Genomic DNA, 14,515 nt, shown 5'->3' with positions numbered 1-14,515 from the left:
TGGGACATAATGATGAACAACTGATGGGCAGATTCACTAAGTTTGTGCAGCGCTTCTTTTCTCCACCTACAGCTCATCATTTACAGCAGCTATTTTTATTGTTTTGTTTTTGTTCCCCAAAGCATTTTAAAATACATTGAGCAAAGTGGGTACAATCAGTGCCAACAGCAACCAAAACAGAAGTTGTTTCTGAAAGAACTGGAAATTAAGCCTCAAAATTTGACACTTTGAAACCCTACGTTTGGCCCCCAAAATAATCCTTGCACTTATTTGCAGGGTTGCTGTCAGATTCTTAATTTTAACTAGCTCCTATCATCGTTTTTTGCAGTTCAAGCTGTTTCAGATGGCAGATATTTGCTCCTAAACCGGCCTTTTTTTCTGAGTAGCTGTTAGCTCGACTCCCACATGAGAATTTCTCCCGGATTCTCCCGACTGAAACTCCTCTGACTGCTATCTATAGCAGGACAGGTTGCAGCTACCCCACAGTACTGCAAAAGTTTCCAATTTCAGGTAATCTGACCTATTCAAGAGAAACAAGCTGGTATGTTTTGGTGAATTCTGTATGAGCAAAGATTTGATAGAGTCTAAACCAGAAAAAAACCCTGTCTGTTCATGCATTCAGTGCAAATTTGTTTGAATTCTTACATCAGTCTGAACATAATTACAAGGACAATGGACATGAACCGAAAAATGTCCCCTTATCGCTGCTAAATAAACTTGCATATTGTTGCTGAGTTCTCAAGATCAAACCATTGTGTGCCATAAATGGTGCATTAGAAAGACTGATAATCAAAGAAGAGTCATTAGTTGTTGTGCTTATAACCGCTCTACTTTGCTTTTATAATCATGTTTGCCATCCTAGGATCATAGATAATAATATCCTCATGACAAATAAAACACAGCCTAATATTCTGAATGTTTCTTTTCTTTGTTAACTTGTAAACCTCTTTCATTCTGACTCCTTCTTTCTAACGCAATTTCTGGCATTGCCTTTGAAGGTTATGAATAAGAATGCAAGCTGCTGTAAAAAAAAAAATGAATGGGCTTAAAGTGAACCGACTTACTCACATAAACACAAAGAGCACACTTTGGTTTTGTAAAAGTGCCCGTGCGTCCTAATTCTCAGTTTCTTCAGCTTGACTTTATTTGTGTGCCTGAATTTACTCGGGTATTACTTTGTGTGAATGTGTCGATGCATTTCAATTCAGTTTTGAACAAGTTTTGCTTTTAAAGTGATTTGATCGTGTGGAGTGGGGCTTTGTTGAAAGCTGATAAACTTTTAATATCTTACTTGTATTTTACTTTTTTTATGTGTCCTGTCATGGCATTGCATCTCAGGCATACCATATAGAGAAGATGGCTGCCTACATGTGCCAGAACATATTTACTCTACAAAAAGGATATCTCAAGATGAAATCCTAATTGGATGATTTACTTTATTAAATTAAGACTGAATCTAGCATCAGAGTAGGCAGGCCATATTGTTGTAATAGTAACCCGTTTATATGACCTTCAACCATCACTTAAAAGCTGATAAACAGTTAATATTGTTGTAGATAACTCTTTGAATGGTCGAAGTTTGATAAAATAGCTTAATTCTCTGAAAATTAATAGGATAATGACTAGAAGACCGAACATTTACACCACTGTCACTTTGGCATTACATAGTTGTTTACATAAAATTTCTGGAATATTTGCAAGAAAAGCAGCAAATATAAGTTTGGGCCAATTTTTGCAGGATAACACAATATTTCTGCTAGAGTAACAGTGAGATGTGAAGTTGACCCTGGTGTAATGGTTCATAAAACAGATTTCACGTTAATTTCTATGAAATCTTTGAGACTGGAGTTGTTTTAAGATATCAACAGTTCACTTTGGTCTTGGCCCCACTTGGATCAGCCGTTATCCTGTTAATTTAGCCAAAATTAAACTCTGAGGTTGTTTAAAGAGCTATATCAACAATAGGTAAGAAGTTATTTGTTCAAAACTTTTCCATTGAACCCCACATCTGAGCTATCGTTTTAACTCACTGACTCTGCTGCTTTAGACGTGGAAAGCCAATTTAGAGTGAGTCAAAATGAATTATTTTTGTAAAAGTAAAAGTTTCCTATCACAACATTTATTAGAATTGGAAAAATATAGCAGTAATAAAAGCAAAACTCTCGTCTTAGATAATGTCTCTCATCATATTCTTATTGATCTCTTAGATAAACATTTCCTGAATGAAGCACAGTATATGATGTTAGGCAAACAAATGTAAACTACAAAGCCTCCTGTTGCTTGGTCTTTTTTGAGATCTTAACAAACAGAAAGGAACGTTAAATAAAGGCGAGAAAAGTAATAATCTCTAAGCAGCGTGGCTATTGTGCCATACGTTTCTGTAATGCAGCTCCAGATTCAGATGAAAAGAAAGGAAAAAAATTCAGGCATAGAAAAACTGTATATTGTTAGTAAAGCTTTTGTTCCTCTTGCTGCAGGTTTTGAAATGGGCCAGGTGATGAGACAGTGTGTAACTCTGATCCATCAAATCAGTGAGGGAAATCAGTGTGTGTTTGTCCCACTGTGAAAATCCATCTGCAAACTACACCGGCCAGTGAATGTCTTACAATAACTGGAACAGCAAGAGACAGGAGTAGAGAACGAGTCAAGTGAGGTATAAAAAAATATATATATAGAAATTTGTTTTTATCACAGAGTCTGTAAATTACTGATTCTGGAGACAGCTTGTTAGTTTCACCGCCTCGCCGTCTTTCTTTTCTGGAGCAATTAAACCAGACAATTGCTCCCCTGGAATTACCTGTCTGAAAATGGCTTGATGCCAGCGACTCGGGAGCCAATATCCCTCCTGCCTTTTTTTTTTTTTTTTTTTTTACTGCCTCGGGCTAGCTACGCTTCTCAAATGTGATAACATGAGTGGCCAAACAATAGAGCCAAGTTTCTGCCAATCACGGTCACAGTCAATCAAACACAATTGGCTTTCTATGAGAATCACTGCAATAAGCACGCAGCAGTTAGGAACTTTTATAAGAACAGGATTTTGACATCTGTTATTGTTTGGGGAGACAGCAGCTTTCAGTGCTGAGCACAAAGCCATCGAGTTGAAAGTGACTGAGCCAATGTTGAAGACTGCTACTCCGTTTCTCGGTGCAGCTGTATAATTTTCCCCCGACGCTTGTGCATGTATATTGGATGAAGGAGAAAAGTATTTAAAAGATTGTGTCGTGAAGTTTAACCTTTCCTATAGCACCGACTGTCTTGGGCAGAGGTGTTTTCATTGCCGTTGCTTTTTTCTTCAACCTTCTGTTTATTCGCTCCTTGTTAGGGTGACTGAGCTGGGAAAGAAAAGGAAAAAAATGAAAATAAATAAATAAATAAAAACCTGAAGCAACACTTTTTGACAGGAACCAACAAAAGCTGTCAAAGGGATTCAGCAGTAAAAACAAAATGCAGTGTTGTTTCAAATAGGGACAGAGAAACATCTTTTGTTTCTGGTACCTGACTCTGGTACGGATGAGTTACAAAGCAGGAGCCGTGACAGAACTGGGGTGATTGAAGGCTTGGGAAAATAACATTTCCAGGGTGGTCCCCAAAGAATCCAGGGGCAACGGATTCCAACTAAACATTAAATACAAAATGGAAATCTGTTGTTTAAGCCCGGTGTTTAGACTCCTGCAAATAGTGTACAGTCAAACAAAATCTGTCTTTGTCACCTTTCTGAAAACTTTTCGGGGTTTAACACCAACCTTATCGGAGACAGTGATAAATCTTAGGCTTTGCTAAATCAAGTCCACAGTTGTGCTGTATCTCATGGTGCACCTCTAACAAATGCAGCTAACGCAAACTGCAATTTTAGGTCCATTTAGGGTGCTGTTACCCTGCATACTAATTCATATGTCATTCTTTGCACACAGTTTTTTTTTCTTTTAGTATGCACACTCCGTCTTCTTTAATATCTTCTAGGATTAAATCGTTTCAGTAACACATTCTGTTTAGTGATGGGAATCACAGCTCTTTCCTGGGATCCAGATCATTTGGCTCAGCTCACCAAGAGGAGCCTCTCTCAGTTCTTTAACAGCTTTTTGTTTAGTACTACCTGTGAGGAGACGTTTGGGAGCTGAAAGGGCCGACTATTTTTGGTGAGCTGAGCCAAATGATCTGGAAAAGAGCTGAAATTCTTGTCACTAATATTGTTGTCAGGTGTGTAAAAGTGCCAGTGTGGGGTGTACACTCCTCACATATGAGTGTTAAATTCATCAGGTTTTATTTCTGTTGTTTGGGGCAAATAAAAACTCATCCCAGTGGCACTGAGAAGCTCACTGCCAATTCTTTGGAGCTGTTATTGCTGAGTAATACAGGCAAACTGGCTCATGTCTTTTTAAAATTCACTCCACAGCAAGTGGCTATAATGGACATACTGCTGCTAATTACATGTCGAGAGCCGAGAACTTCCTATGATTCTAGGTAAATCCACTTTATTAATGGCTGTGACCAACTCACCATAATATATAATACAAGGAATACTTGAACTTCCTGGTATTTTGATTCTTAGACATTTTGGCATGTGCTCTGATTCAATCTACACTGTTCATGTAAAATGGATACTGTTATCAGATGAGAAATCACAATCACGACAAGAAAACAGGTTTTTAAAAAAAAGGAAAGCAGTAAAGCGATCATCAGTTTTACTGCCATGACATTAAAGCAAAAGCAGCACTCACAATTTATTGTCTAATTCATTAAATCAATGTGCTGCAGTTGCCATCTTTTACGAAAACATGACAGAAAGCTTCAGTCTTAATAATTTAGCACACAACTCTGACTGTTTAAAAAAAGTCTTTCTTTTAAACAAGGCATGTTCATTTCAGTGAGTGGGATTATTGGACCATCCAGGCTTAAACCTGTGATTTTTGTTTTGATTGTTTGTTTTTAAAGCATTTATGAAACAAATGTGAAAGGTAATATGGACACAGAGATGTATTTTACTGCAGTTTGGTCATTATGATGCATTCCAACCTCGTATGCTCACTTATTATAGACACTAATTAAAAAAAATATAGTCCAGTAATAATTTAATAAAGAAAAAAAGGATTGCTCTTTGTTTCTAAACATTAACAATGAAGAGGAACAAACTTTAGAAGGTTTATAGGGAGAAGGAGAATATGAAGACTGAAGAGTAAACCGAGTTTTTTTGTAAACAAAGTATGTCATATAGCATCATCTCCAGCAAATAAGGGAGGCAGAGAGAAATACCCGGCCTCCCAGCAGGTCAAGCAGGTGACTGGCAGATGGAGCTGGGCTGGCTGGCCCGCTGACCAGCTGGTTCTCGGCTGCGGGTCGGCCGCTCGCTCCCTCCACCGGGCCGATAATCCTCTTCTGCCACTTCCAGTCACAGCCCTGACCTCGTGATCTCACATGGGCGACTCAGTCACTTGTTTGTGACAACAGTGTGCTTCCACGCAGAGAAATGTCTTTGCCGCAACGTCAGAAGGTATAAAAATTTCAGGGTGTGTAAAGGCTGCGTAACAGAAGGTTGGCAGATCAGTCTCAGCCAAGAGATAGCAATATGATTTGTGACAGCGTGATATTTCCTGACATGATTTCCCCCTCACCAGCCTCCTGCTGTGTCTGCACTAAGCTCCTGCAGTTCCAATGCCACATCTTGATCTTTTGTGCCCTATCTTTGCTCAGTGTCCTCCATTGAGCTTGTGACTTCTTGCATCACATTTTTCTTCCTTCTTTTCTCTCTGTTTTTGCACAGAGCAATTTCACTTTGCTTTAAGATTTCACCTCCTAAAAACCTTAAAAACCACAAAACCAGAACCGACTTTCTCGCTGTCTGTCAAAATGATTGACTTGACTGTAGAACAAAAAATTCAGTCATTTTTATTATTTTAATGCACTATTTTTGCTCCACGTATTTGAAGAATTTATTTTTTAATACATATAAAGTGTGAACTCACAGCCTAAATATACTTTTATGTTAACATATGAAGCAGATGATTTTTTTCCCTCACAGTGGCAGCTGAGTGTTCAAAAGCAGGATTGTTGTGATGCCTGAATAGGCAAATTGTCAGAGGTGATATTTCATAGAATTGCATAATTACGACTGAAGCATGATCAAACATGTTATTTTGAAATTAACTCGGGTGACTTGTTGTAGACTCAGGTGAACTCTTTCTTCCTGCGGCCCTCTGAGAACTCAGGATTATTTACAGGTTTGTTATCAGGTTACACATTTTTCCTTTTCTCAAATAACAATATTCAGCCTTTGTTCTGGAGCTACAGATGAGACTGAGATCTCACTGGGCTGAAACTGCTGGAGACTAGTTAGTGACTCAATATTGCAAGAAAATAGGTGAATTTTTCGTTGCAGTATCATGAAAAGCTAAGTGTCGGTGACCAGCGATCCATGCTGCTTTATTTTGCACAACCAATTTAAAACTCACGGCTTATTTTTTTGTGAACGGCTTGCAAAACTGTACTTTAGACCGTGCACATTATTTAATTGCTCACCTCCACCCACATCATACTCATCTCAGCCGCTTTGTCTCCACCTCAGCAACCACCCCCACATTCTTAATTAATTCTACTGAAGCACACTTTTGAAATGAAGACAGTCAGTTTTTTCTGATTTTATTCATCATTTCTGTGGTTCTTAGACAGAAGTACAACTCTTGAATTTGTACAGAATGATCTTCTGCTGCACTAAACATGCTGCTGTGTTCGCAGGGGAACAGTTTCTAGTCATTTAAAATCACAACATCGGGACAGTAAGACGCACTGGGTACAATAACAGGTCAGGGATGATATCCACATCTTCAGAAGCAAATTTTATGTTGATACATACAAAGGAGTGTCCACAAACTGAAAAAGGGCTGCTTGTGTGAGCATGATGCGGCAAAACACGTCATGTTGTTGTGATCAGAAATGAGTCTAAACAATAAAACTACAGATTTGCACCCAACAGGACAGGTGGCCTATGTGTGGTTATTGACACTGATGCTGGGAATTATGTAAAATTATAGTCCCTGTATTGTCAAAATGACAGAGGTAAGAGCATAACTTTGAATATTTTCTGATAAGTTCTCTGTGTCGAGGCGCAGCTAATAGCAGTGGTTTCAGCAAAGGAAGAGATGTCACACAAAGTGACAGAAGGAACAGTGAAAGCAGAGGAATGAAGGAGAGAGTACATAACCTGCACACCAGCAGAAATATTTTGCTCAACACTTTTGGCTCTTGACTTTAAAAAGGGCAAATCCAGTCAGACTTTGGAAGGGAATGTTGATCTGTCCACAAAATATATAACTCTGTAGCGGCAAGCCAATATCTCTTGTGACAAATCAATGCAGGTTATAAGGTACGCTGCCAGAAAAATGTGGAAAGCTTGCAAAACAAATGTATCAGGAGCCAAATCAAATTATTGGCAGCTACAAGGGTACTCTAAAATCCAGCAACAATGCTGAACCCACTAAATAACTCACCACAACTAGCATCCCAGCTTCAGATCTTTCTGCAGTAAAATTTAGATCCTGTTCTTATCTTTTAAATTGCTGCACTAAAAGAAACTATACAAGATGAGGGAGAGGTCTTACTTCATTGTATTTTTCCTTTTATATTGTTGTAATTAGTTTTTTCTCATTTTATCTCTTGAACCTGTATTCTTCAATCTTTTGCTTCTAATCTGATAATTAGTGCCTAGTTTATGTCACAACCAATGACTTTACTGGCCAAAGAAAAGTTTAGGTTGATTTTAGTCCAAACATATACAGTAGCTTTTGTTGTAATCTGGTAAAAAAAAAATTAAAAATTACACAGCACACTTTTATTTACTTATTTATTTTAAATATTTTGCTTGTATTTGAGGATATTGAGGACTGGATTGGGATGGTCCAAGGGCGAAGTTGTGGAGAGTCAAGGCCTCAGTGGTACCAGGGGTCATCGGAGCAGTCGCTGCTGTGACCCCAAACTGGAAGAGCGGCTCCAACTGATCCCAGGAACAACCTCAGAGATCTCTGTCCAGAAGATCTTAGTCCTAGGAACAGCTAAGATACTGAGTTGAACCTTCAAGCTCCCAGGCCTCTGGTAGAGGACCAGAGCGTGAGGTAAAGTGGAACCAGCCACAAACAGGGCAAGCTAGGGCAAGGCCTAAAATTGCTTACAGTGTCCACTGTGATAAAAATACAATAAACCCAAAACAAAAACATCTATTTTAGTTTGCAAATAATGATTTTTTTTAAAAGCAATTGCTCAGTTCTTTTGAAGTAGGGTTCTGTGAAAAGGTTATGAACAATTAATATCTTAGTGATTGCTCTTTGATATTTCAGTTGTTTACATTTTGTGGATTCTGGGTTTATTTGCAAGCAGTCGCTATCTGTAGCAGTTCTGATGCAGCCTGGGGAACTTCCTGTCAGAATAACCATGTACTGCACATTTAACAGCATTGTAAAAGTTTATAAAATATGGTTAAATTGTTGTACTTGTCTGTTTTAGATTGGAGTTTTTTAAAGATGGCAGCAATGCCCTTTAATCTCTGCTATGGTCAAACAAGCTGTTAGCTGTCAGTCAGAACCAACTATATTTCTCCAAAATGAGGTTGATCAAAATAATATCTACAACAGGTAAGATATTAGTTGTTAACAAACTTTTGACAGAACCCACTTTGAAAAGATCTGGACTGTTGCTTTAGGGTCACGTTTCATAATTACATGCAAAACGTGCTGTGCTACGACAGAATAACACAACAGACCCATATCCAATATCCATGCAACAACATGAAATAGGATCCGTCAACATTTTTGCCAATCTTTGACATAATAAAGCCTGACAGAGTCATGTCAGTTGCTTGACGTTGCCTCTAAACAGTAAAGGGTGGCAACATGTCAGATACTGTACGACTGATGTGACCGGAGGCAAGGTTGAATGTATCTGTGAGGGAAACTAACTGACCAGTCATGTTTATCCAACCATGAAAGACAAGCCATCAGCATGAGCCTGAAGACTGACAGATGCATGCACTAATTTTGGACAATAATTATGCACTTGTGCGTCAACGCATCCATACATACAGAATAGTCTGCCTGGAACACCCATAGGCTCTGGCAGGCCAAAGCCGAGTACTCATTAGCTTTTACATAACTGTCTTTGCTTCTTTTTTATGCCAAATGTCCCAAGAAAAGCTTCTGGAGGAGGGGCCCTAACAAGCTGTGTGGCAGGAGGGAATCATTTTAGGGGCAGTACAAACAAAATGTCTTTTGATGTGAAAGATTGCTTCACCTCCAGGGGAATGTTGGGTTGTTCCAGAAAAGTGTTACAGACACAGAAAGCTTCATCAGTTATGTGAGGATGGCTTGTATGAAGCGCTTTCTGTGTCTTTTCTTGTTGTGGAGAAGGTAGAGTTTTGCTGTACGGACCACAGATCCACTTAAAAACTCTAATGTCTCTGAAAATAAACCCCACAAGGCCTCACTTGGAAATTCTGGAAAGCTCTCTGATCTGTCACCCGCTGTAGTCATACCTGAGTTATAAAACATGCGAAGAATGATTGTGTTGTTTTGTTTATAGCATTACCAGGACAGCTGCATAAAAAAGAGCCAAGTTTTACTTTGATTCTTCATACAATGAATCACATCATAGGTCATGATAATGTCTTTTATAATGAAGATAAAACCCATCATCAAGAGCGTAATGTCTCCAGGAAAATTACAACCATCTGAGTGAATTGACTTATCCAGACTAACTATCCATAATTCACCAGGTGCCAGCATCTTCCCAAGGGCGAGTTTGAAGCCTCACCTTCAACAACATCCAAAAAGAACAACACTTGCTGCTCAATTTATGGAGTACAGCCACTGTTCCATTCACCTTCAAGGTACAGAGAGTTTGAATCAAGGGGTGCTCAAGCATGGCTGCATGCACCTCTACCCATAAAAAACTCAATTTTAATTCATAACACTGGTGAACCTAAATGCACTTCTATTAAATTGAAAATGGCATCATCAGAAAGAAGAAAACAAAATTACATTTTGCCCCAAGCTAAGAGAGATTAAGGAAAGTATGTGAAGAACACAGTAGACTGATTTAATTGAAATCTTTAAACATGGAACAAGTGAAAAGAGGAAAAAGGAAAAAAAATCTAATTTTTAGTTAGAATGTTATTTTTACTCACTTCAGATCAGAAGGTCATCTGGCGTCCTGCAGCATTAATGCACCACCTTTGATGATTGGTTTTCAATCATCAATTAAAAACTTAACACGCTCCAAGGCCCAAATCTATGATTAAGAAGCGTTTCTTCTCCCCTCAGTCTGGCCACAGGCCCTTTTTTGCTTTGAGCTTGGATTTTTATTTCTTTCTAAATTATTTTTACAGGAAAGACTTTATATTTGACAAATACCACACGCTATAGCAATTATAGTCTAAGCTAATTCCCGGTGCTCACACATTTTGTACTTTGCAAAAAAAAAAAAGGTTTAAAATGCAAACACTCTACAAGGCTATTAAAGACAAGACACAACAGACAAAATATAGATAAAATGCTTCAATTTTAACATAAAATGAAACCAGTGAGGGTCTGACAAGTTTTGCAGGCTGTGACCTCACATCCTACCTACAGAAAACACTGTTTGTGTTAGAAAATGTCTATTTACAATTTACAGTTTCTACTGATAATCTCACAAGTTCACTGAGTCTTTAGCTTTGAGAAAAACAACAAGGTCATTGACCATCTCATAAGTCTGATCATGTTTTCAGTATTTAAGTTTAGAGAATTAAAAATTGTCATAATAACTGTTTTTCAAAACATCCTAATAATGCACTTTCAGGGCTCCCTGTCTAAAATCTTAATTGCCCAATTATTTATCACGTTATTGGTTTGCTGCATGCTGCTTGCAATTAAGGGGCAACACAGTCATTTAAATGGGAGAACATTTTTTAATTAAAGCTTCTGCATTTATGCCCAGATTGTCGTCTTGTATTCTGTCTTTTGCATTTTACTGTTCAAGAAAAGAGCTATGAATGAAACAATTTGTTCGCTAGCAGCAGCTCCATTTCCCCCCAAAATTGTTGCATGCATTTGTCTAGCTGAGTGTTTGTAAATATATATGTTAATACAATTCTTGTGAAAAGACAGTGTGATGCCAGAACACAGCTGACAAACTCTGACTACCACAAGAGTCACGTTTTGTTGCTATAACTGAGCTAAGAGATGCTGTAGGACTGATATCAGCTCAGGCAGGTACTCACATAGAGAAATAAACACATTATCAGCTAAACTGAGCAGAAAGCTGATTAGGCAGGCTTTTACTGTTTTACAGCTTTTCGAAGATGTTTGAAACATTTTGTCAAGTATGATTCCCAATCAGGTTGAAACCTTTATATGGCTCAGTAGAGTACATTGTTGCAAGAGGAATACTGTAAGAAAGACTCAATAGTTTTAGAAAGTTTCCTAATAACTCAAATTTAATTTATCTACAAAGACACAGTAAAACTAAATAAGTGAGTTTGTGTTTATTTCCACACTCACAAAGTGCCAGATGAACAGATTAACGTTTTTTAATCAGTCTTTGCCTCATCTGTACATCCACTGTATAAACTCTGCTCACATTTTATTTGTTCCTGTATTTTACCCACTGGCACTCTAACAAATCAATCTAACTTCTTTTAAATGCTGGCAGATGTGTAGCTCAAATTGCAGCAGCTATCTACCAATTGATCCACTTAGTTCTGCAGGGCATGGCGTTTACTATCAGGCGGAGCGCCAACCCTTTGTAGAGAGAAGCTAATCACTCATAAAATGGAGAACCAAAAGACTACATGTCTTTATTTGACTGGTTAAAGAAATCTAGTTTCAGGTGCAAACAGGGAATACACAAAATTCTGATAGGAAGTCAATGAAAAACCAATCCTGTTAATGTAAAGCTTCAAAGTATTTTACCAAAGTAATGGTAAAAGTAGTAGGCTACTAATATGGCACTAGCATTAAGAAAAAAAAATCTAACACTAAAAGTATATTGTGGTCATTTTTTATTTTTTAAAGTAATTTGCAAAAATATAGTTGTCCATAAACCTCTCTGTTAACCTCCGCCTTATCATGGTGGAGAACTTTGCATGCCTCAAGGACCCCTGAAGCTACAATATGTTGTCTGAAGTTATTTGCCCCTGGTGAGTTCTCGAGTGGCAATTTGTTTCTGAATGAGGGGCCTGGCACAATTCAGAATGACCTTATCATTATCACTCACCTCTCAGAAAATCGGCCACACTTATATAGGAACTATTTAATGACTCTTCATAAAGCACTTTTGTATACTCACTCACACACCAGTAGGCATGATGGAGGCAGTAGGGGGTTCAATGTTTTGCCTAAGAACACGTTGGCATGCTGCAGGTGCTGGAGATTAAACCATCAATCCTCCAAATTGGAAGGCAACTTCCCTACCACTGGACCAAAGCTGCCCCAAAGTAGGAGGTCATGGGCCTAGGGAGGGACTTTGGGGTCTTGTTGATGAGTTAGGGTTAGAATAGAGTCGGATATTGATAGGTGATCGAGGTATGACCTGCAGTGATTTGAACACTGTACCAGTCTGTCGTAGTGAAGGCAGAACTGATCAAAAAAAAAAAAAAGCTGTGGATTTACCAACCAGTCTGAGTTCCAACCCTTACAAATGGTCTAGAGCTATGAGCAAAGATCAAAAAAGAGATTACTAATACAACTGTCTAAAACAAGGTTTTTCTATAGAGCAGTGGTGCCTAATCCTGTTTCTTGAAGACCAATGTCCTGCATGTTTTAGTTGTTTTCCTGCTCCAACACACTCGATTCAGTGATTCAATTACCTCTAATGATTATTAGAACAGATGTCTAATAATCGTTTGTTTATTCATATCAGGTGTGTGGAAGGAATGAAGCATTTAAATCAGGCAGGATGGTGGCCCTTGAGGAGCAGGGTTAGACAACACAGCTGTACAGTTACTGGATTCTGTCCTAGGCTAGATAGAACAAGCTAAAGGCAGAACTCCTGATCCTTTGCATCAAAAGGCTCCAGTTGAAATGTTTGGGTATTTGATAATGATGCCCTTCTAGATAAGTATTAGGAAGTGTTTCACCAGGAGCAGACTTAAGCCCAGACTTAGAACTTGCTCCTGAAATTATCTCATGGCTCGGGACCACTTTAGAGTCCTCCTGGATGAACTGGAGGAGGTGGTTGAGGGCAGGTAGGCCTTAGGATCTATGTTTCAGCTGTTGCCTTGCCTCTGCAACCCAGTTGGAGAAAATGGATAAATGAATGGATGGATTTGTCCATAAAGATAGACAGCTACTCTTTAACCAGGACTATTTTCTAAGCAGTGTCTCAACACCTCACTAACAAACCTATAAAATGCCACAGAGGCATGACCAAACATAGCAGTCTGCAGAAAACAATCCAGGGTGTGACTCCTGTAAGGTGAAAGGGTCGGACGCTGTCCGAGTCCCTTACTAATGATGTTTCTCAGTGCCTAAATAAAGGCAGCATGGGAAAGTGCTGACACACTCAGAAGATCCCCACACTTTTCTGTTGCCAACTCTATCCAGCTTCAATTTTTTTCTAAGATTAACTTTGCTCCACTAACTCCCACCCCTAATTCACAGTGATACAGTTCCAATTAAAGCTTAATTATAAAAGGAACTTAATCCATTTGAGAAATACACACAACATTACATATTCAGACTTTCACATGGGATACAGGAGATTGTGGGTAATGATGATGTACAATCTAATAACAGATTTCTGCTTCTGTCAAATCAGACACTTATTAGCATTCATATGCTTGTCCAATTAAGCCCTCTGATTAATGTGCCAATCAATTGAACTTAATGATTAATGTTATGAAACAATGCAGGATTACACTGATAAACCTCATTCAGGCAGCAGGAGGTTCTGATTAGTGAGCAAAGTGCACAACAAATTGGTTGTACAAATGGTAAGAAGATGTAAAGAGGAGGAATGGTCAAAAAAGCTGGAAGTGAGGCAAAAGGTGAAGCATGCACCTGGCTACATACAGATAGAAAGAGCAATAATAGATGTTTAAAGGCTAAATAGCTGTTAGGGTTTTTACATTATCAGCCTTTGTGCTCATGTGGAACACTGCCTACGTGAGAGACCAAGGTCAGACGGCGAGCCGGCGGGCGCCACACCATCTGGCTCTCCCAAACAGTGATGTGTTATGTGTTTTTGCTATGATCAGAACTGGCCTTGGCTTGCTCAGATCAACCCCTTTTTCTTATTATTTCTTCTTCCTTTAAATAAAGAGAAAGCCCAAGTTGAGGGGCAGAACCTCCTGGACAGCACACTGTTAGCAGCTGTGGTGGAACTTCTCCTCTTTGCGAAGGCCTTCATAAAGAAAAATATTACTCTCCGGTGTGATTCTTTTTTTTTTAGCGAGTTTTTATAAATAAAAACCCTGACATACCCCAATTGTATTTAGATGTTTTTTTTTATAACAATATAAATACAACTAGTTTTTAAAGTTACTGACCTTTTTTTT

Source organism: Kryptolebias marmoratus, linkage group LG10 (assembly GCF_001649575.2).
Source record: "Kryptolebias marmoratus isolate JLee-2015 linkage group LG10, ASM164957v2, whole genome shotgun sequence".
NCBI lineage: Eukaryota > Metazoa > Chordata > Actinopteri > Cyprinodontiformes > Rivulidae > Kryptolebias > Kryptolebias marmoratus.
Note: the sequence above shows the minus strand (reverse complement) of the source record.